The sequence below is a fragment of the Myodes glareolus genome, chromosome X (genome assembly GCF_982192425.1).
Source record: "Myodes glareolus chromosome X, mMyoGla1.1, whole genome shotgun sequence".
NCBI classification, from domain to species: Eukaryota; Metazoa; Chordata; class Mammalia; order Rodentia; family Cricetidae; genus Myodes; species Myodes glareolus.
In genome coordinates this window covers 85,371,478-85,393,634 of record NC_142053.1, presented here as the reverse complement: position 1 = coordinate 85,393,634, position 22,157 = coordinate 85,371,478, and the positions used below count along the sequence as shown (strand labels likewise).

The 22,157-nt window shown below is 38.6% G+C and overlaps 1 protein-coding gene across 2 annotated transcripts in view; it reads right to left on the bottom strand.

The window, feature by feature from the left end:
- Positions 1-22,157, bottom strand: part of Ophn1 (oligophrenin 1) — a 327,366-nt gene that overhangs the window by 249,110 nt on the left and 56,099 nt on the right. The window lies entirely within an intron of this gene.

Below are 22,157 nucleotides of genomic sequence, written 5' to 3'. Positions count from 1 at the left end.
TATTAAGTTAGTCCTAGTGTGTTTTAAATATGCCTCGCCATTTCAAAAATGAACTGCATCTTGTTGCTTGGTGGAAAATATTCCTTTATACAAAATTTTGGTTTGCTATTTGCAAATATGATTGATGCATGGCACCAGAAAAACTTTAAGTTTATAGGATATAATTTTAGGTTCACTTAGGATATATTTTATTAAGTAAGGTAGAAATTCTTTTTGCATACTATTAGTTACAGTGAAAATAAATACACAATTTTGGTTTGCTATATGCAGATAATGTTGGTGCACCAAAAACAGCTTTGACATTTATAAACTATAATTTTAGTTTCCCTGAGAATAAATTAGGTAATATAAATAATAAATAAGGTAAAATTATTTTGCATACAATTAATTATAGAACTTTTAAAAATTACTTTGTATTTGATATTTAATGTTCTTGGTATTAGCTGTAATATATCTACCATATATTAAGTACTATACTATGTCTAAGAATTCCCTGTGGAAATATACAGGTTCATTTCTTTCAGAAATAGAGACTGATTCCTAACCACAGAAATCTACAGTGAGACTACTGACATTTCAATAATATTGAATGTATGAAAAAAGAAACAAAACCTAAGCCTCATTCCTTAATGAGGTTTATACTTGGAACTCCCTGACTACTCAGAAAGCTATACAATATGGAAATCTGCCATTACTTTGGACTGACTAGTACCACATTCTTTACAGTAATTTTTAGATTTATTTTATTATTTTATTACATGGATGTTTTGGTAGAACATTATATACATCTATGCAACACATGTATGGCTAGCACCTCAAGTTAGAAGAGGGCATTAGATTCCCCTGGAACTGGAATTGCAGGTGGTTGTGAGCTACCATGTAGGTGCTGGGAATCAAACCTGGGTTTTGTGCGAGGACAAAAAGTACTTTCAATCACTAAGCCATCTCTCCAGCCCCTACTGCAAACTACTTTACCATTCTGTAGTTCAAACTACATAAAACTAGTTAACCTATAAAGTTTTATAAAATATAATCAGCTGTGAAAACTGATTATAAATAATATCTTCTGCTTGTTTGCCTTGAGTCAGGGTCCAATGTACCCTAGAATGACCTCCAATTCTTCAGGAGCCAAGACAGGCCTTCAACTCCTGATCCTCCTGCCCCTACTTCTTCAGTGCTATGATTATAGACATGTGTCACAACTTTGAATCTACACACATGAAAAATGGTATAAAATGTTATACACCCACTGTACCAATGTTCATTTTCTGCCTATAATATACTTAAAATGGCCTCGAGATTCCTCCTATAATTGGCTTCAAGAAGTATTGTTTATATAAATTATATATATATATAAAACATAGAATCATATATTATATTGAACATATATTATTAAATAAAATTTAAGTATATATTAATTTCAAATTATAGCAGTAAAACAATTATATATCAGCATTAATATTTTATTAGAACAAATTTATGTTATAAAATGATAAATACATTAAGAACTGGAATTAACTTACAATTTTGCAAATATGTTTAACATCTGACTTAACATAAAATATCTATACTATCATATTTGCTTGTTCATTCACTGTTAGAATATGGATATTTTTGTTGGTGGTGGTTTGTTTTTTTTTTGACTGAGGACATATGAAATCTTGTCTTCTCATAAATATGTAGTTGGAAAAGGTATAAGAAAAACCTTTCAGATAATTGTAGCAATCCTTTTTGCTGTCAAACTTTATTTTGTTGTATTTGTTGTTGTTATTTTAAGTCTTCTCTTATATGTTACATCCCAAATGCAGTTTCTCCTCCCCTCTTCTCCCCAGTCTCCCCGGCCCAACCTCTGCCCACCACCCCGAAGTTCCCCTCTCCCCAAGATCGACCCCACGAAGACCTCCTCTCAGACAAGAACAGGCCTTGTCTGAGAACAGGGACATCGCCCAAACACAGCACAAAAAGCTACAATAAGACCAGGCACATGTCATCAAATCAAGGCTGGATAAGGTAACCCAGTAGGAGGAATAGGGTCCCACAAGCAGACAAAAGAGTCAGAGACAGCCCTCACTCCCACTGTGAGGAATCCTATCCTACAAGTAAACAGAGGACCTGCATCAGACTCCTACAGGCTCCCTGATCTCCGCAACCCATAAGTCGCAGGACTCCCCAAGCTCTGCCTAATGTTTGGCTGTGGTGTTCTGCATCTGCTCCCATCAGTCTCTCTGGTCTCTGCTGTGGCTTCAGCCAGGCTCCAGTCCCAGAACACTCTGTGTAGGACAAACAGTAAGTGGAAGGTTTTGTGGCTGGGTTGGTGTCCCAATCCCTTCACTTGGGGCCTTACCTGGTTACAGAAGATGGTTGGTTCAGGCTCCATGACCCCCATTACTAGGAGTCTTTGCTAGGGTTACTCTCATAGATTTCATGGAGTTTCAACTGCACTAGGTTTCTACCTCACCTCTGAATGTCTCCCAATTCTAGTCATTTCTCCTAGGATTTTCTCCCTCCCCCCCACCTGATCCTTACTGTTCCCAATCCCACCTGCCCCCAGTTCATTGGTGGTGTCATGTATTCTATTTCCCCATTCCAAGTCAACCCTTGAGCTCTCCTTGTTACTTGGCCTCCCTGGATCTGTGGATTGTAACATAATTATCTTTTACTTTACAGCTAATGTTCATTTATAATATTTGTCTTTCTCATCAGGATTACCTCATTCAGGATGATTGCTTTTGTCTTGTTCCACCCATTTGCCAGCAAATTTTATGATGTCGTTGTTTTTAACAGCTGAATATTACTCCATTGTATAAATGTACCACATTTTTTAATCCATTCTTCATTATTCAACATCTAGGTTGTTTCTTGTTTATAGCTATTACAAATAAAGCTGCAATGAACATAGTTGAGCAAGTGTACTTGTGGTATGTTGGAGCATCCTTTAGGTATATGCCCAGGAGTGGTATATCTGGGTCTTGAAGTAGATCAAATCCTAATTTTATGAGAAACCATCATATTGAGTTCCGAAGTGACTGTACAAGTTTGCCCTCCCCTCGGAAATGGAGGAGTATTCCCCTTGTCCCACATCCTCTCCAGCATGAGCTGACACTTGTGTTTTTGACCTTAGTCATTCTGATAGGTGTAGGATGGAATCTCAAAGTTGTTTTTATTTGCATTTCCATGATTGCTAAGGATGTTTGTTGAACATTTCCTGAGTATTTCTGGGCCATTTGAGATTCCTTGGCTGACAATTCTCTGTTTAGACAATTCTCTGACCATTTTTAATTGGATTATTTGGTTTATTAATTTCTAATTTTTTGAGTTCTTTATATAGTTTGGATATTAGCCCTCTGTCAGATGTAGAGCAGGAAAACCTTTTCGCATTCTGGTTGCCATACTTTGTTACAACAAAACACCTAGGTTTAGAGAATATGTAAAAAACAAGGTTTGTAATGTAATGGGCGAGGTTCAGCTCGGCATTTTGGGAGTTGAAAGTCTAAAATTAGGATGTCTCACCTGTTCAGCCTCTAGTAAGGACATTCTGGCAACATCACAATATAGAAGATGGTAACATGGTAGGAGTACATGCAAGAGGAACAGAGCTATTACATGGCAAGACAGGAAGACAGATAGTGTCACGGTTGCCCTCTCATGAAAAATAACTGAAGGTCCTAAAAAAATTACATTAATGCCTATTAAGGACAATGCTAGGGCTGGAGAGATGGCTCAGAGGTTAAGAGCACTGGCTGCTCTTCCAGAGGTCCTGAGTTCAATTCCCAGCAACCACATGGTGGCTCACAACCATCTGTAATGAGATCTGGTGCTCTCTTCTAGCCTGCAGGCATACACGGAGACAGAATGTTGTATACATAATAAATAAATAATTTTTTTTTAAAAAAGGACAACGCTACCAGTATCTTGTTGTGTGAAGTTTTACTCTTTTTTGGCTTGGGGGGGGGGGCACCACCCAGTTCCCAAATAAATCAAACACAAAGTCTTATTCTTTCTTATATATGCCCAGCCTTAGCTTGGCTTGTTTCTAGCTAGTTTTTCTTATCTTAAATTATCCTGTCTACCTTCTGCCTCTGGGCTTCTTCCTTTTTCTACTTCTGTGTATCTTACTTTCACCCTTCCTCTGTGGCAGCTGTGTGGCTGGGGTGACTGGCCCCTGAGCACCAAATTGCCTTCTATTCAGACAATCTTGTAAACACTCCACAGCCTCGCAACGTAGCCAGACTACTAATCACACTTCCAGCACATGAACTTTTGAGAAATACATTCAAATTGCATGCAAAGTACAAAGCCAATCAAAATCTTACAAAGAGTAGTTTCTCAAAGATTAGTGGCAATGTGTAAATCAGAAACTGTATCAATGACCCTTTCATATCCTCAATCACATGTATGACTGACTTTTACATATGTGTAATTTTATACCACCATTCATTGCTCACTTGGGAAACACTAGTTCACTAGTATATGTAAGTCTCATGAATTTTAATACACTTCATTATTCAACATATAAAATATAGTGTTGATATCATCAAAGAAACCTCTGAATACTGAAAGGTTGTGAAGCTCACAGTGATGAATACATGCTTTCAATAATTTACATATTTGTTTAAAATTTTTTATGTGGGAGAGGGCTGAGAATCAGATACAGAGCCTTGTGAGGAATATGAAATTCATTATTGCCAACAAATACTAATGCTTGCTCAGTGAGAGACGTATTTCAAGTAAAGAAAAAGAGAATGTGTCTGCCCTCAGCACTCGACACCAATCAAATGACCATGTGTGCGAGTCACAATGTTTTACTCAAAAACTATATTATAAAAAAAAACTATATTATATTCTCAACGACAGCCAGAACCTCCTATCTCTAGCACCTAAAAGACACCTTGCACAGGACAGCAGTTGAATGAATTGATGAATGAATGGATAAGGGAGGGAAGGAGGGAGGGATTTATGAATTCTCTAAAAGCACAGTTTGTGAGGCAGACACTGCTGTGAGTACTAGAAAGGCAGGGAGTACATAAGAGTCAGCTACTGCCTACCAAGATTGAGCATATAGAAACCACATGTGAACAAGTCACAAGTCAGTGCTATAAATAAGAGGCCAAGAGTTAGGGAAGAACTCTAAGCATATTTTAAAATATAAGCCATTTATTCCCAGTTTACTAAACTAGAATATTAAATGTTGGGAAAGGTATTGGGGCTTCAGGTTTTAGTGTTATTGCTATATACCACCAGAGAGTTCTAAAACATACTGAAACAAATATTGTTGCTCACTCAGAGTGGAACACTGATTTCAACTGAAGATAAAAGAGTATGTCAAATGACCATGTAAGTGGGTCACAATGTTTTCCTCTAAAATAAGCATATTCTCAATGTCATCCAGAAGCACTTGTCTCCAGAACAAGAAACTCCTTGTGAATTCTACAAGGAATCTAGTTTTCCCGGGAAGTACATAAGGAAAATTGATGCAGCATATTTAACCTGGAGTTGAAACTAAAAGGGCATTCAAAGGGGAAAAAGGAAAGAAAGAAATGAGAGGCTGGAGAGACGGCTCAACAGTAAAGAGCACTTATTGCACTTGCAAAGGAATGGCTCAGTTTCCAACACTGACATTATGGTTCACAACCATCCCTAAACTCCAGCTACAAAGGATCTGATGTCCTCTTCTGACCCCTGTAGGAACCAGGCAGGCATGTGGTATATGAATATACATGTGGAAAAAACGCTGAATTTAAAAAATATCCAAAAACATCTTTAATAAAATTTGAAATAGTAGAACAAAAGTTTCAATTAGCTGTGAGTCGTTGTGAAGGCAAGTAATAGACAAGCAAGAACAAAATGTTATCCACTATATTGGTATCTATACTAACCTGCATGATGCACAGTGACCCCACCTCCACTAAGAATTTGGTGGCTTTCTTTTGATTTTGGTTTTGAAACACTCTTACTATGCATCTCTGGCTATCCTCGAACGTGTGGAAATCATCTTCCTCAGCCTTCTGAGTGCTGTAGTTACTGCATGTGGAACCACAGCTTTCTTATTTGGGTTTGGCTTGGTTTCAATTTTTTGAGACAGGGTTGCATGTAGGCCAGGCTAGCCTTGAACTCCTGAACTCAAGTGCTGAGATTAGTTGTAGACATTCAATATTACTCCTGGCTTACATCCAACATTTAATTGAATGAAATTAAAGTTGATAGCTGTTATTGTAGAATCTAAGGTAGTTGACACAATGAAAATACCTGAGAGATTGCTGGCTTTGGTCACATTGACTGCTTTTAATTATGAAAACAGAGTGCTATTTTCACAAATGTGCCGCTTTAGATTTAACAGTTAGTTTAAATGGTTCCTCATACTGCCACCTGGTAGGGCTCTATGCTTTTCCAAGATAGAATGACATAGTGAAAATATGTATGAGATTGACTATTTAGTCTTGGTTCTTGATCAGATACTATTATTTGCCTTTGGCTTCTGCAGATGTAAGATGGCAATAATATATGGCTCAGAGGTTTGTAGGAGCATTAAAATAAGATGCTATGGCAAAATGTTTCAAGAAATAAGTAATTTGATGGGTGTGGTGGCATGAGCCTTTGTCTTTAATTCCAGTGCCAGGGAGACAGAAGCAAGTGGATCTCTGTGAGTTCAAGACAAGCCCAGTCCACATAGTGAGCTCCAGGGCAGTCAGAGCTATGTAGATACACCATGTCTCAAAAAAAGAAGTAACACAGCTATAGTTAGTTTTGTTTTTAAAGTAAACTGTTAGTAACTGGCTTGATATGAAGAACTAATAAAAATATGTACAATTGTGCATAAAATGGAACTACTGAAAGTAGTGACTTGAATTTTGGAAGCCTTGTAGAGTCTTCTTAGAATAGGAAGAAATTTATGGTGTTTGGGACTGGAGAGATGGTTCGGTGGTTAAGAGCCACCAAGACATTTCCCAGCAACTATGGCAGATAGCTCACACCTGTATATAACTCCAGCTTCAGGGAGATCTGAATCCTCAGGCCTCCAAGGACATCTGCATACATATGTGCATACCCTCACATAGACAAATAATAAAAAAATAATAAAAGTAAAGCTTTAAAAAACTTACGCAGGTTTCCCTTAAAAATGCACATCTGCCAAATAGTAGGGCATTTTTGTATATACGCTTAATAGTATCTTGATCATATTCACCCCTATTATCACATCTTGCCCCATCCAACACCGCCTAATTTCATTCTCCATAAATATGCTCCCTCTTCTACTTTCATCTCTTTTCTATGTATGTGTGACCCATCGAGTTTCATTTGTGTCATTTATAAGTACATGGGCATTTTCATAGTAGCCACACCACTGAAGAAAGTGTCTTTCCACTCCTCGTAAACTGTTAACTATTTAGAATGCCTCCAAAAGTGTGGGATCTCAGGGTTCCCTCCCCCTTCCAGAACAGGATATTGATAAGTTCAATTCGTACAAGTAATCATGGTTGCGGTGAGTTCAAGAGCACAACAGACAGACCATTCCTGGAAGATGTGGTTCCACACCACTCCCTGCTCCATCCTCCATCCCTTCGTACACGATGTTGAGCACTGAAGTCTGATATAACTGTCCCATGTATGTGCAACATTCAACTTTCACTTGTTCTCGGCATTTTAATGAGTTATGAGTCTCTGCACTCAGTGTGGACTACTCCGTAAAGGAGCTTTCCTGAGCAATCTTGCCAGCAACACTATTCTACGGTCATGAATGTAGCTTTTAGAAGGCAATGTGACAAGCATATTGAATTACCTAGATGATGGACACACTTGGCAAAACAAAAGCAGCAGCTTCCCCAGTAGGAACTATGATACCCTCAACCATGGGCTTTGTCCATGTTTGCAGTACCAGACATGAATTCCTTTGTGTGGAATGGGCAACAAATCCAATCACAAAGTGGTTGGTTACTGCATAACTGATTTGCCACTAGTATAGCAGTGGATGATCTATTTTGGCTGGTCATTATGATTGCAAACAAGTCAACAGTGGAGTAAGGCTATTGAGGATGATTTTTATAATCATATTTAACATAGTATTGGAAGTTCTAGCCAATGAAATTTAGCAAGTAAAAGAAATAAAATGTATTAATAATACAAAGGAAGAAGAAAAGTTATTTTGTCCACAAAAGACACAAATTTATATGTAGAAAGTCCCAAAGGTTAATAAAAGGATTAGAGTTAGTAAATTTAGCAAAGTCATTAGACAGAAACCAGTTTGGAGGTTTTTCCAAAAGCTAAATATAGATATACCGTGTGATATATACCCACAGGACTCCATACCCTAATTGAGAGATAGCTGCTCATCCAGGTTCTTTGATTCTCTACTCACAACAGCCAGAAAATACAAAAATTCTAGATGCCCATCAACTGATGGGTAATGAAACATTGTATATTTACACACTGGGATATTATTAAGCTATTAACAAAAAAGGATATTAATGGATAAGTGCATGAAAATATATTTGATAGTGATAGTTTAAAACCCAGTGTTAAGCTCTACAACTTCTGTCCTGAATGACTACTCTAACAATATAGAAGCTCACTGAATTACATAGTCTTTATATGTTTTTATAATAAAGTCTAAAATAAACAAATTCCATATCAAATTATAAAATTCACAGGTGCCTAAATGGAACTAGAACCAATCATTCTGAATAAGGCAACTCAGAATCAAAAAGACAAATGCCACATGTTTACTCTCATCTGTGGCTGTTAGCTTTGAATCTTAAGCTATGTATGTTTCATTTGGGGTTCCCATAAACATTAAAAAAAACTGCTAAAGTCTTAGTCAGTGTTCTATTGCTGTGAAGATACAATATGGCCACCTCAACTTTTATAAAAGAAAGCATTTATTTTGAACTTACTTACAGTTTCAGAGATTTAGTTCACTATCATCATGGCAGGGAGTATGGAGGCATGTTGGCAGACATGGTGCTGGAGAAGTAGCTAAAATTTCTCCATCCAAACTCACAGACAGCAAGTCTATAGGCCTGGCCTGAGCTTTCTGAAACTCAAAGCCCACCCCCCAGTGATACACTTCCTCCAATTAGGCCATACTTCTTTCAACAAAGTCACACCTCCTAATCCTTCTCAAAAAGTACCACTTTCTGATGACTAAGTATTCAAATACATAAGCCAATGGGAGCCATTCTTACTTAAACCACCACCTTCTACTCCCTGCTCCCATAGGCTTATAGGCATATTATAATGCAAAAATGCATTCATTCAGTCCAATTTCAAAAGTTCCCATAGTTCAGTCTCAATATTGTTTAAAAGTACAAAGTTCAAAGTCTCTGAGATTCATGGCATTCTCTTAATCATAACCCCCCCCCATAAAATAAAAATCAAAAAACCAAAAAGTAGTGAACAACAGACAATGAGACAGAACATACATTGCTATTCTAAAAGGAAAGAAAAGAAACAGAAGGAAGAAACAGTGGACCAAATCAGAACTGCAAACCAGGAGGGCAAACTCCAAATTCAGCATGTCTGATTTCAAAGCACTCGTCAAAGCTCCAACTCCTTTCAGCTTTGTTTATTACAGCACAGTTCTCTCTCTTGGACTGTTTCCACACCAGGTCTGCAGCTCTTCTGGGCAGGCATCCCACAACATGAGCATCTCCAACATCACTGGGTCTCTAACACAATCCAGGCTTTACCTTCACAGCTTCATGCAATGGCTTCTCAGGACTTCCATGCACGAACAGCCCTGACACATACCTGACCTCACTGGCTTTCCTTAGCCATGGAGGGAGATTCACAACACCTTTCTTACATCCTAGACTCTAAAAGCCAAAACCACATGATCCATGCTCTGTAGCTCACGGGGGCTAGAATTTACCCCCTCCTTCAATTACATCTTCATCAACTTTCTGTTGCTGATTCCTTCAATGTTTAAGCTTGTCTTTAATTTCTTTTCACAAGTTGGACATTTAGATGGGTAGGATCTTGTCCTGAGATCACTACTGCCTGTTTTCCATTTAGCATCAGGCTTTTCTTCAAACTTTTCAAGTACTTGAGCACTGGACTTAGCTCCATTACACTCCCTGGTGTTCCTTTTCTCCTCAAAGTGTACATTTTTGAATTTTTCCTTACCCAGTTTGCTCCTTTTCATTATAGATCTGCATAAAAGTGGCCACTAATAACCAAGCAACACAGTCAATACTAGGCTGTCTTGAAATCTCCACTGCCAATTTCAGTAATCCAAAACTCAATTTAGTCTCAGAAAAGAAATTTTAGGAAAAGAACAGAAAGTAGCCAAATTCTTTGCTGGAATATTGTAAGAACAGTCTCCAGGCCATTTAGCAATATTCTTCCCCTCAGAAATTTCTTGAACTGGGACTCTACAGTTCAAATCACCCTCGGCAGTATCTTCCTTGTTCCTATTAGAATAACATATTAAGCACCACTTAAAATATTCACTTCCTTTCCTAATCCAAACTCCCAAAGTCCACATTCCACTAATAAGCAGGACAGTCGGTCCTCTCACAGCAATTCTGTGCTCCCTGATACGCGCTTTCATCTTAGTGGTTTGACTGCTTTGAAGAGTCACTATGACCAAAGCAATTCTTATAAAAGAAAGCATTTCATTGGGGCTTGCTTACAGTTTCAAAAGTTTAGTCCACTATCATCATGACAGTAAGAATGGTGGCATTCAGGCAGACGTGTTGCTGAAGAAATAGGTGAGAGTTTTACACCTGGATCCACAGGCAGCAGGAAGAGAAATCCAATCGGCCTTGCTTGGGCTTTTGGAACCTCAAAACCTACCCCCAGTGAAATACTTTCTCAAACAAGGTCATACATACCGCATAATCTTTCTTAAATAGTACCAATCCCTAAATAGCTAAGCATTCAATATTTGAACCTTTGAGGGCTATATTCTCCCCCCTCCCAAAAGAGGTTTTCTGTGTAGCCCTGGGTGTCCTGGAACTCACTATGTTGTGTAGTTCAGAGTGGCCTCAGAAATATAACAGCCTTTGCCTCCTGAGTTCTGGGATTAAAGGTGTGTGCCACCACCACCCAGTTGAGAACAATTCTTATTCAAATCACCACAAGGTTCATGGGGAAGAGACGTGCAAGGGAAGGTCCCAAAGATCCCCAAACATTACAGGCCACTGCCATTGCTCTTGGCTGCCCTCTAGAACTTAATAGCAGGACCATATTGCTGAAAAAGCCATACATTTGAGTCATAGAACATGGAGAATTCAAGCTGCTCCAACCTAGAAGCTTTGTCCCTACTGGCTAGCTGTCCCAGTCCCAGAAGGTGAAAGCACACTACCAGAGGAGAAAAATAATCATCAATTAGATCCATCTATGGCCCCTGGGAGCCACAATCATGACTAGCCTGGCAAGCCATGCCCACTCATGTAATAGTACCGTAAATATCATGGGAGAAACCAACAATTTTCTGATTGGCTTTAAGTCCCACTCAACAAGATAAACACATACCTGGATATCATTGTTGGGCCAAGAACAAACCTGCGACTAGACAGCTTAGAAGCCTTAGTTGAGAACCTGCCACTATCATTTTGCTAAATGCACATAGTATTAAACCAACTCCTGTGATTAATTGCTACTCCCATAGATCAAGGCATCTCTCAGACCTCATCTGAGAAGCTTCTATTTGCAGTAGATAGTGATTAACACAGAGACTGACAATTGACCAAGGTGCAGAAAATAAGAGACTGCAGAATGCTGAACCCTAAATGGATTGTACATATCATACCCTCTACTTCTAAAGCTAGGAATCATTGCAGAATAGGAGACAGAAAAAGTGTAACAGCCAGAAGCAAAAGGATGACTCCAGGAAAACATCTGGACATAGCAGAGCAGCTGTACACATCAACTCCCAGTGCCTGTTACCCAGCGCTCACGGACAGGAAGCCCATGAGCTACATAATGAAATAATCTCAAAAAATAGTTTGCTATGTACACACAATGACATTTAATGTAGAAATATTTCAAAAAATAAATAAATAGAAATATTTCGAAGAGTCATTATGGAATAATACTGTGGGGTTTTATTCATCCATAAAGAGAACAAAATCCTGTCATTGGCACAAAGAATGAAATTCGCCATCTGCAGGAAAATGGGCAGAAACAGAGATCATGTATATCCTTTGAATCAAGCACAACCTCATAATGGCTACCAAATAAATGTTCAATACAACTGACAATCCAGAAAGTAAACCACTTCCTGAAGATGCTTAAACTTAGGAATTTATCCCTAAATACATTGATACCATTCCTTAAATACATTCCATATTAAGAAAATCAAGTAGCTATCACTGAAATAATGAGACAGAGACTATTTGCTTTATAACCTAGGCTACCTCAAACTCATAACCCTCCTGTATCAGTCTTTTCAGTATTTGAACTAGAAGCATACATCACCACACTTAGCTCTGAAAAATACCCTGCAAAGTCATTAGTGCATATATATTAACAAAAGTAGAAGAGAAATTAAGATTATATTGCCAGCTGCTCATGATTAACACAATTTAGGATGTAATAGGGATTTCATATTTTTCTTGTGAAAATAATGTCATTTATAGCACACAGACAGAATTTTGGAGAAAGCATCTGAGGTTGGTGGTCAGAGTTCTGACCTGGGATTAAGCTTTAATAAGGCCAAGCTCCTTTTCTTGGCTTCCGTTTCTTCTTACGTAAAATCATAGAATACACTGATTTCTGTCCTGTGTTTTCTGGGTTGACCTGCTAATTTCAAAGGGCACATTTAGTATCCTTCTGAGGCAACCATTTCTCCCAGCTGTTTCCTGTTCCCAGCGAAGCTTCCATTCTCTCCATGTTGCCTGCCTACTTCTGGACAAGTTCTCTACAACTGAACCACATCCCCAACCATAGTCAGATTGTTTATTGTCGCAGACTGATGGGCATGCTGCAGCTTCCATTTATGCAGATGTCTTTGTTTTCTCTTGCATTTCACCGCTGTTTCTCTGCTAGTTCATTTCTCACTGGACTCTATTGTTTTGTGATCCAGCTGCCTATTAATAGAGTTTTGTTTTCTTGTCACCTCTCTTCCAAGCTCATCATTTTTGAGAACTGTGCTTTTTATTCAGTGCCCAGAGAACTCCCTATTTCATTTCATTTGGAATGCCTTCAAATATAACAATGCATTACTTCATGACCCTGCCTCTTGTGCCTTTACTGGTTTTGGTCCCTGTGGCTCTTTTAAGAAGAGCACTTACCATTCTATAGGCTGTCATTTTGTCTTGTTGACCGTGTCCATTGCTTTACAGAAGCTTCTCAGTTTCAGGAGGTCCCATTTATTAATTGTTTCTCTCAGTGTCTGTGCTGCTGGGGTTATATTTAGGAAGTGGTCCCCTGTACCAATGAGTTCAAGTGTACCTCCCACTTTCTCTTCTATAAGGTTCAGTGTGGCTGGCTTTATGTTGAGGTCTTTGATTCATTTGGACTTGAGTTTTGTGCATGGTGATAGATATGGGTCAATTTTCATTCTTCTACATGTTGATATCCAGTTAAATCAGCACCATTTGTTAAATATGCTTTCTTTTTTCCATTTGATATTTTTTTTGCTTCTTTGTAAAAAATCAGGTGTTCAAAGGTATGTGGATTAATGCTGTGGGACAATGATTTGTACCCAGTCAATTGTATTTTAATTAAATGCTGATTGGCCAGTAGCCAGGCAGGAAGTATAGGCGGGACAATCAAACAGGAAGTAGAGGCAAGTCAAAGAGAACAGGAGAATTCTGGAAAGAAGGAAGTCCTAATCTGCAGTCGTGACCCAGCCACAGAAGAAGCAAGATGTGACTGCCTTTCCAAAAAAGGTACCAAGTCATGTGGCTAACATAGACAAGAATAATGGGCTAATGTAAGTTGTAAGAGTTAATAAGAAGCCTGAGTTAATAGGCCAATCAGTTTATAACTAATGTAGACCTCTGTGTAATTTCTTTGGGACTTACCAACTGCGAGAACTGAGTAGGACAGAAAACTCAGTCAACAGATTAACATTCAGGTCTTCTATTTGGTTCCATTGGTCCTCCTGTCTGTTCTTACACCAATACCAGGCTATTTTCAGTACTGTAGCTCTTTAGTAGAGTTTGAAGTCAAGTGATGCCTCTAGAAGTTTCTTTACTGTACAGGACTGTTTTGGCTATCGTGGATTTTTTTTGCTTGTTTGTTTTTTCATGTGAAGTTGAGTATAGTTATTTTGAGGTCTGTGAAGAATTTTGCTGAAATTTTGATAGGCATTGCATTTAATCTATAGATTGCTTTTGGTGAAATTGCAATTTTTAACTGTGTTAATTCTACCTACCCAAGAGCATGGGAGATCTTTCCATTTTCTGGTGTGTTCTTCAATTTCGTTCTTCAAAGATTTAGAGTTCTTGTCACACAGGACAGGTCTTCCACTTGTTTGGTTAGAATTACTTCAAGATATTTTATGTTATTTGTTACTATTGTGAAGGGTGATATTTCTCTGATTTCTTTCTCAGCCCAATTATCTTCTGTCCCTTTTACTTTCATGTCATATATACACATATAAAAATATATATTCCTTATATGAGAAAAATGCAATATTTACCTCTGATTTGGGTTTGTGTTCACTTTTACTATACCCATAAAACTTGCTAGGACAGGCCAGGCAGTGGTAATGCATGCCTTTAATCCTAGCACTTGAGAGGTAGAGGCAGGCAGATCTCTGAGTTCAAGGCCAACCTGATCTACAGAGCAAGTTCCAGGACAGGTTCCAAAGCTACAGAGAAACCTTGTCTCAAAATTTCATATATATATATATATATATATATATATATATATATATATATATATATATATATATGAATATATATAGGAAAAAAACTTCCAAGGTCCCCAAAGGTACACATATCCAAAAAGCCACCAAGCATCTGAAATAGGACACTTGAAAGCAGTTTGCACCATTCAGTGTTTTAGTTAGATAGATATTCTTCAAATTTTTCAGAGACTTTCAGAATATGGCATTTAAATATTTTAAAAATTTAGGAACTTTTCATGACAGTGAGACACATCTGCTCCTGGCAGCACCAATATACTTAAAGAGGAAGATGGGCATCGAAGAGGTTCCTTATAACGTTTGTTAGATGAACTGGACATGCAGGATCCACAGAGAAATGACTGCTGAACTTGCCTAAAGGTGAGATGGTCCTTCAAGGTTCCTGCTTCATGAAAGAGTCTGAGACATTCTGCAGAATACAGAATAAAGTGACTGGCAAACTGCCAACATAGGTGGAATTATCTTTGAAATTTCCTGTTTCGTGGAAAAGTTTGCAGAACACTATAAGTTTGTAGGCTGAAGATGGATGCCCCAATGATACAAAAGAACTTTGGGCAGTGAGATATGTCTCTGTCAATTCTAGAGTTTTGGAAGTTGCTTACAATGTACTTCCTGTTTACTTAGGTAATATTATATGCTTCCGGAGTCTTTGATGGAGTTGAAGAGTAGATAGTAATAATATAGTTTTCCTTAGTTATGATAAGAGATAAAGTAGATATAAATATTGTAACTGTAAACCATCCTTTTTATTTGAACAGAGAAGGGGACATGGTGTGGGAGGTCCTTCTGTCTATGTATTGTTTTTATTGGTTAATGAATAAAGAAACTGCCTTGGTCTCTTGATAGGGCAGAACTTAGGTAGGCAGGGAAAACTAGACTGAATGCTGGAAGAAGGAAGGTGGAGAGAGACACCATGGAGCCACCACCTGAGATAGACATGCTAAAACTTTGCTGGTAGGCCACAACCTCATGGTGATATACAGATTAATAGAAATGGGTTAAATTAATATGTAAAAGTTCGCCAATAAGAAGCTAGAGCTAATGGGCCAAGCAATGATTTAAATAATACAGTTTCTGTGTGATTATTTCGGGTCTAAGATAGCCAGACAGCCAAGAACCAACAACCAGGCTCCTACAATACACCATAGTTACTATACGTGCTCAGAACCAATTGCTGTGGAATAATCCTTCTGTACACTGTGTGAATATACACCACTATGATTGCTTTAGTAAACAAACTGACTGGCCAATAGCTGTACAGGATAAAGTTAGGCAGGAAAGCCAATCTGAGAATGATGGAATAAGGAAGAGCAGAACCAGAGGAGTCACCAGTTAGATTCAGAGGGAGCAGGAAATGATCATGCCATGCTAAGAAAAATACTGTCACGTGGCAGAGGATAAATAAGGAATATGGATTAACTTAAAAATGTTAAGCACTAGTTAGTAAATAACCTGAGCTATTTAGGCTGAGAATTTATAATTTATATTAAGCCTCTGAGTGATTAATTGGGAGCAGGCAGTCAGGACAGGAAAACTCCACCTACAACCGATAGCACAAAAAAAGAGTACTAAATTTTGCTGTACATGCTTTAAAATGCAGTGTAATAGTGGACTTGCAGGTTTAGATATAGAGTTGGTGGTCATGTAACCTCTATAAATAAACAAAGCACCCAAAAATGTACCACTGAACTTACAGCGCTCATGGTGGGATCAACCAATACATGAAATTGTCCTGCCACACTATGATGGTCCTCACTGAAAAAAAACATTAGTCCTAAGCCAGAAGAAGAGGATAACATAAAAATGAAGAAATCCAAGAATCCAGCAAAAAAAGTTAAAAACAATAAAATATGTGTATGAAGATATACCTTATATACCACAAAATTTGCTAATTTAAAGCATAAATATAAAACCTGTTGTTTCTGTCACTTGCTTATATATACTGTTTTTATTTTGTTTTGCTTCATATTGTTTTTAGAAATGCCACTAGACAACCAAGGGACTTTTTTTATCCTGGGAAAAGATCTTGCTATATGTTGTCCAGGTTGGCCTCTAACTCATGATCCTCCTGCCTCAGCCTCCTGAGTACCAGGATTATAGATACTTATCCCTATACACACACACACACACACACACACACACACACACACACACACACACACACACCTTTTAAACTTTAAAACATGGTAATATCTACTAATGCAAAAATGATTATATCTTTTAATTTCTTCTTACAGTTAATTACCTGTAAGATTTCACTGTACTCATTATAATTCTTTATAAAGCTTCTTTATTGCAATTACTTTGTTTTCTAACATATTCAACACAGTTGTACAAGGCAAGTCTCTTTCTTCCTAGCATATACTCTTATACAAAGTGTTTAATATATTTTCTTTTATTATACGCAGTCGCACTTGGCCATTTTCACACACACATATAATGTGCTTTGAACATATTCCCCATATCCCTCTCTCCCCTTCTCCCCTGCCATTAGTCCTTTTTGATCTCCAAACACTTTCTATTTTCATCTCATCAGTACCTATATGATTTTAAGTAACCACAACGTCTAGGACCCACAAACGAGAGGGCATGTGATTTTTTTTCTTTTGAGACTAATTAATACATTTAATGTCATTATCTCTAGTTGCACCACAAGTGATATAACTTAAGATATCATCCCAGAACACAGTGATTGAAAATAAGCAAAATAGATGTTGAGGACCAAAAAGTCACCAGGCATGCTGGCACCCACCTCTAGCACTCGGGAGCCTGAGACAGGAGGATCACAAGTTTCAGACTAGCTACATAGCAAGACCCTACATAACTAATAAACAAACCTACAAATTAATAAGAAAGTTAATGAAAGTATATGATTCCAAAGCCTCAGGTTTCTGATTCACTGTAGACATTTTAAATCCATGGTTATTCAAACAAAACCAATCAAGAGCGTTACAATGACCTAAGCTATCAACGATGCCTATAGCCAAGGCAGGGGTAAGTAATACCTCAAAAGCCACAATGAGGTAGAATACCAGATGTCTGTTTCAAATTATGGGAAAAAAAAACACTACACTTCAGGCTGTCTTCATTCTTAATATTTCCTACCTGTGTTGAACCATTCTCTCAGACGTTTGAGCATATAATTATTAGTCTGGCCTCAACAGCCTGACCTTGTCTACACACACCCTGCTACGGGGCCCAGGAAATGCAACTGTCACCAGAATCACACCGAAGAATCTGAGCGAGTAGAATACTTTCCCAGTGGATTGTTCAGCCTGTCTATTCAAGCTCTGCAGAACTCCACCGTTAGACTGGGAAGGGTTTCAATCTCGCATGACAGTAACTAGAGAAGCTTCCTTGTGAAGTGGGAAGGCTTTCTAACCGCAGGAGAAAATCTGGTGACTGCATCTGGGATCTGTAAGACTAGGAATTCACTCTAAGAAGCCAGCAGCGGAAACTGAAGAAGACAGGCAGAGTGGAGTACGGAAGTTGTTCATAGAACATTATTGCTGTCCAATGTGGAAGATGAATGTCCGCTATGGAATGCAGACCAATAAAATCTGAACATGCTCCTGACATTTGATAACTTGAGTTCCTTGCTGATAAACGTGGCTTAAGCTCTCCCTCCCCCTGTTCATATTTGGTTGCAGGCTATCTATGGCAAGAACAAGAGGCCACATGCTTTCAAGATGAAGTATTTTCCCATTTTGAAACCGTCGAAAGGTGAGTGAAAGTTTGCCTGGAGTCTAAAATGATGCCTAGCATTTGGTCACACCCGGAGGTTTGGTCTCTAAGACGGGAAGGGAAGAAGAAGGAAGGGGTAATGAACAGAGAGGGGAAGAAGGACAGTTAAAGGAAAGAGAGGCGGAAAGGGGGAGAACGGAGGGAGGAGAGACAGCTAATGAAAAGCATTATGAAAAGCTAATGAAAAGAAAAGACTTTTTGTTGGGGTAGCAAAATGTTCTCAATTGACTGCAGTGATAGTTGGAAAACTTTGTGACTATACCCAAAGCCATGAGATTGTACAACTTGAACGGGTAAATTGCTTTATATGAATTATACCTACATGTGTGTATACTGTATTTTTTCACAACTACTTCTATATTTTTATAGCTTTCTTCAACCTCTCAACAAAGTGGATTTTTTAAATCTTTTTTTCTGTCTTTGTTATATGGCTACCAATTTTGTTGGGACACTTTTATTGAGATGGGCACACCTAAAATTCAAGAGACATTATTCTAAAAATGCATACTATTCAGAGACCTGAACAATAAGAGGCAAGCATTAGCTAATTATATTAAGAAATAATTTGGGGCTGAAGATGTGGTTCAGTGGTAAAGCGCATGCCTAGCAATCACAAGATCCTGACTTGTAAGCCATAGTCTTTAAGGACTATCTACCTTCAGAAAACCATTTTCTCAATGTAACATCTTTACAAATGTGACTTATAATCCAGAAAAAAAAAACTGTGTATTTCAAACTTTTCCTGGCTAGAGAAAGAATAGTTAGCCAGCCTCTTAAATAGTTCATTTATTTCTCCAAATTACACACACACACACACACACACACACACACACACACACACACATTTCTCTAAATTATATGTATATAATTCAGAGAAAAATGTATGTATGTATATAAAGCTCATCATCCATTAAGAAATCAGACAGAAGGATCAGGCAATTACCAGATCACAGCTCTCTACAATACTAACACTAAACTCTGGGATTATGCTCTTACAGAATTCTAACAACACCATATTTACTTTAGTATTAAACACTTTTACAAGCATAATCTTCTTTATGAATTCATGTTATCAAAATGTCACTCCTTGTTTAGAATGTGTTTCATTTTGTAGATTAGGGAATTACATTTTAGCCAGACATGGTGGTGTTCATGTTTAATCCCAGCACTCAAGAGGTAGAGACAGGCAATCTCTGTGGGACTAAGACCAGCCTGGTCCAACATGGCAAGTTTCAGGCCAGTCAGAGCTATACAGACTGGACTGTAGCACGAATAATAAAAACCTAGAGATAGATATTGGGGTTCATCCTGAAAACCAGAAAAGCAAAGCAGACAAGCCACTAGAGAAGTCTTACCTTTACCAAGGCTGGGTGACCACAGATTAAGCAGTCTAAGCAATCTAAGCCAACTAAACCTCTATCTCCTCCTATTTTATACTCCCTCTAGTGCTGGGATCAAAGGTGTGACTCCCTAGTACTGGGATTAAAGGTGTGAACAGCCACCACCTGAATTTAGCTCTGCATTGATCTTGTATAGCCCAAGGTAGCCTTGAACTCACAGAGATCCATCGCCTCTGACTTCCAAATCCTGGGATTAAAGGTGTGTGTTACCACTGCCTGGTCTGTAAGGCTAACCAGGTCTTAACCTGGTTTGTAAGGCTGTTTTACTCTCCAATCTTCGGGCAAGCTTTATTTATTAAAATACAAACGAAATATCACTACACTAGACAGGTTCAGAAATTAAAGCTTAAAGAGAATAAGCTAACTTACCCTAAATCACACAATTATTGTGTAGTAGAACTGCAATTTGAATCTCAGAATACCACTGTCAAAAGCTCCCCATGCTAGGGCTCTGATTACAGACCCCCTCCCTTTCCTTTCCTAGTCTCCAGTAATGACAGTCACAGGCTGCAGTTTGGAAGCATTTCTCGTTTGGAAAACCCAATGGCGTTACATACACTTTGTGAATCTTTTTCTCTTCGCTTTTTGAGACAGGCTATCATTCTGTAATGTTGACTGGCCTGGAATTCACTATGTACCTCAGGCTTACATCAAACCCCCAGAAATCCTTCTGCCTGGGACTCCCTAAAGTTGGAATTAGAGGCATGAGCCATAGCACCAAGTAGTGTGTCCTTTTTGACTCTTTTAAAGGGTTTCCTTTTCTGCATGAATATGTAAGGTTTGTGTGTGTGTGTGTGTGTGTGTGTGTGTGTGTGTGTGTGTGTGTATGTGTGTGTGTGTGTGTGTGTGTTATGTGCACATGTGTGTGCAGAGACCAAAGGAAGATGTTGAGGGTCCTGCTTACCAGTCTCTGTCTTATTTCTTGAGACAGGGTCTCTTCACTGAACTTGGAGCTAGGCTAGTGGCCATCAAGCCACTGCAATCGTCCTTTCTCAAGCACACGGTTCAACACACACCTCGCTTTTTACATGGGTCCTTGGGATTTGAACTCACGTCTTCATATCTGTACAGCAATCACTTTTACCTGCTAAGCCACCTCCTCAACTTCAAGGTTTTCACTTTTTAATCTAAGTGTCAATTTAAACACATCGTGATGACCAACCTTGGCTGTCAACTTAACAACATCTAGAATTATCTGCGACCCAATCTGCTTAGGCACTCCAGCGTGGGCTTTTCTTAAATCACATTATTTGAAGGAAGACCCATCCTGAATCTGGGCCGCACCTTCTGGTAGCACGCCACATAAAAGGACATGGAAGAAGGAAATTTTGGTTTTTGCCTGCTTGCCCTCACTCTCGCTGGCAAGTCCGCCTGTCCTGTTGCTGCCAATTTCTTCAGGATTCGAATGTCACTAAAACCCAGCAGCTCTCCAGGAATCCTCCCAGACATCAGTGCCAGACTGGGACTGAAGAGACATCCGCCTCATGGACTGAACAACTAACCACAGATACTCAGCCTTTCTGCCCGGAGACAGCCACTGTTAGCTTTCCCGGGCCATGTCCCATCCGTCAGTTTGTATCCTATTAGTTCAGATCCTTAAAAGAACCTGACTAACACAACAGTTCTGCTTTTAAAAAGAAAATCTGAGTCGTCCTTTCTGCTCAGCAATGGTTACACCTCCTAGTATAATCATTTTCTGGGTCCCTCCCAAGTCTTTGAAAGTTATCATAAAATTATAGGTGCAACTTTTAACATATACCAAGCAAGAAAATCCATATGAACTGCTGTTTCATTCTTTAGAAGAGTCTGAAAATTGTGCTAACACTCTAATTCTATGAAAGCCTGGGCCTTTGCTTCCACATTCTTTATAGGAACTACAGCCCTCCAGGGCTTACACTCCCTAGAGGTCCTACTGCTATAGCAGGATAGCAAGAAGAGGAAATGCCTGGGTTTCAGTATTTTTAAGGAAGTACAAGAAATCGCACAGTGGAAATATAATGGACAATGAGGAAGGAAATCCTCCTGGGAAACGAGCCTCCTGGAACAGTTTCCAGACAGTGTTTAGACACTGCCCCACATCCAGTAGTAATGTCTCGTTATTGGCCAGAATAATTCAGACAAACACAACAGCAACAGAGCTAAGTTGAAATCTTCAATCTGAATCAAATGCCTTATGACTTGAGACAAGTGACTTAACC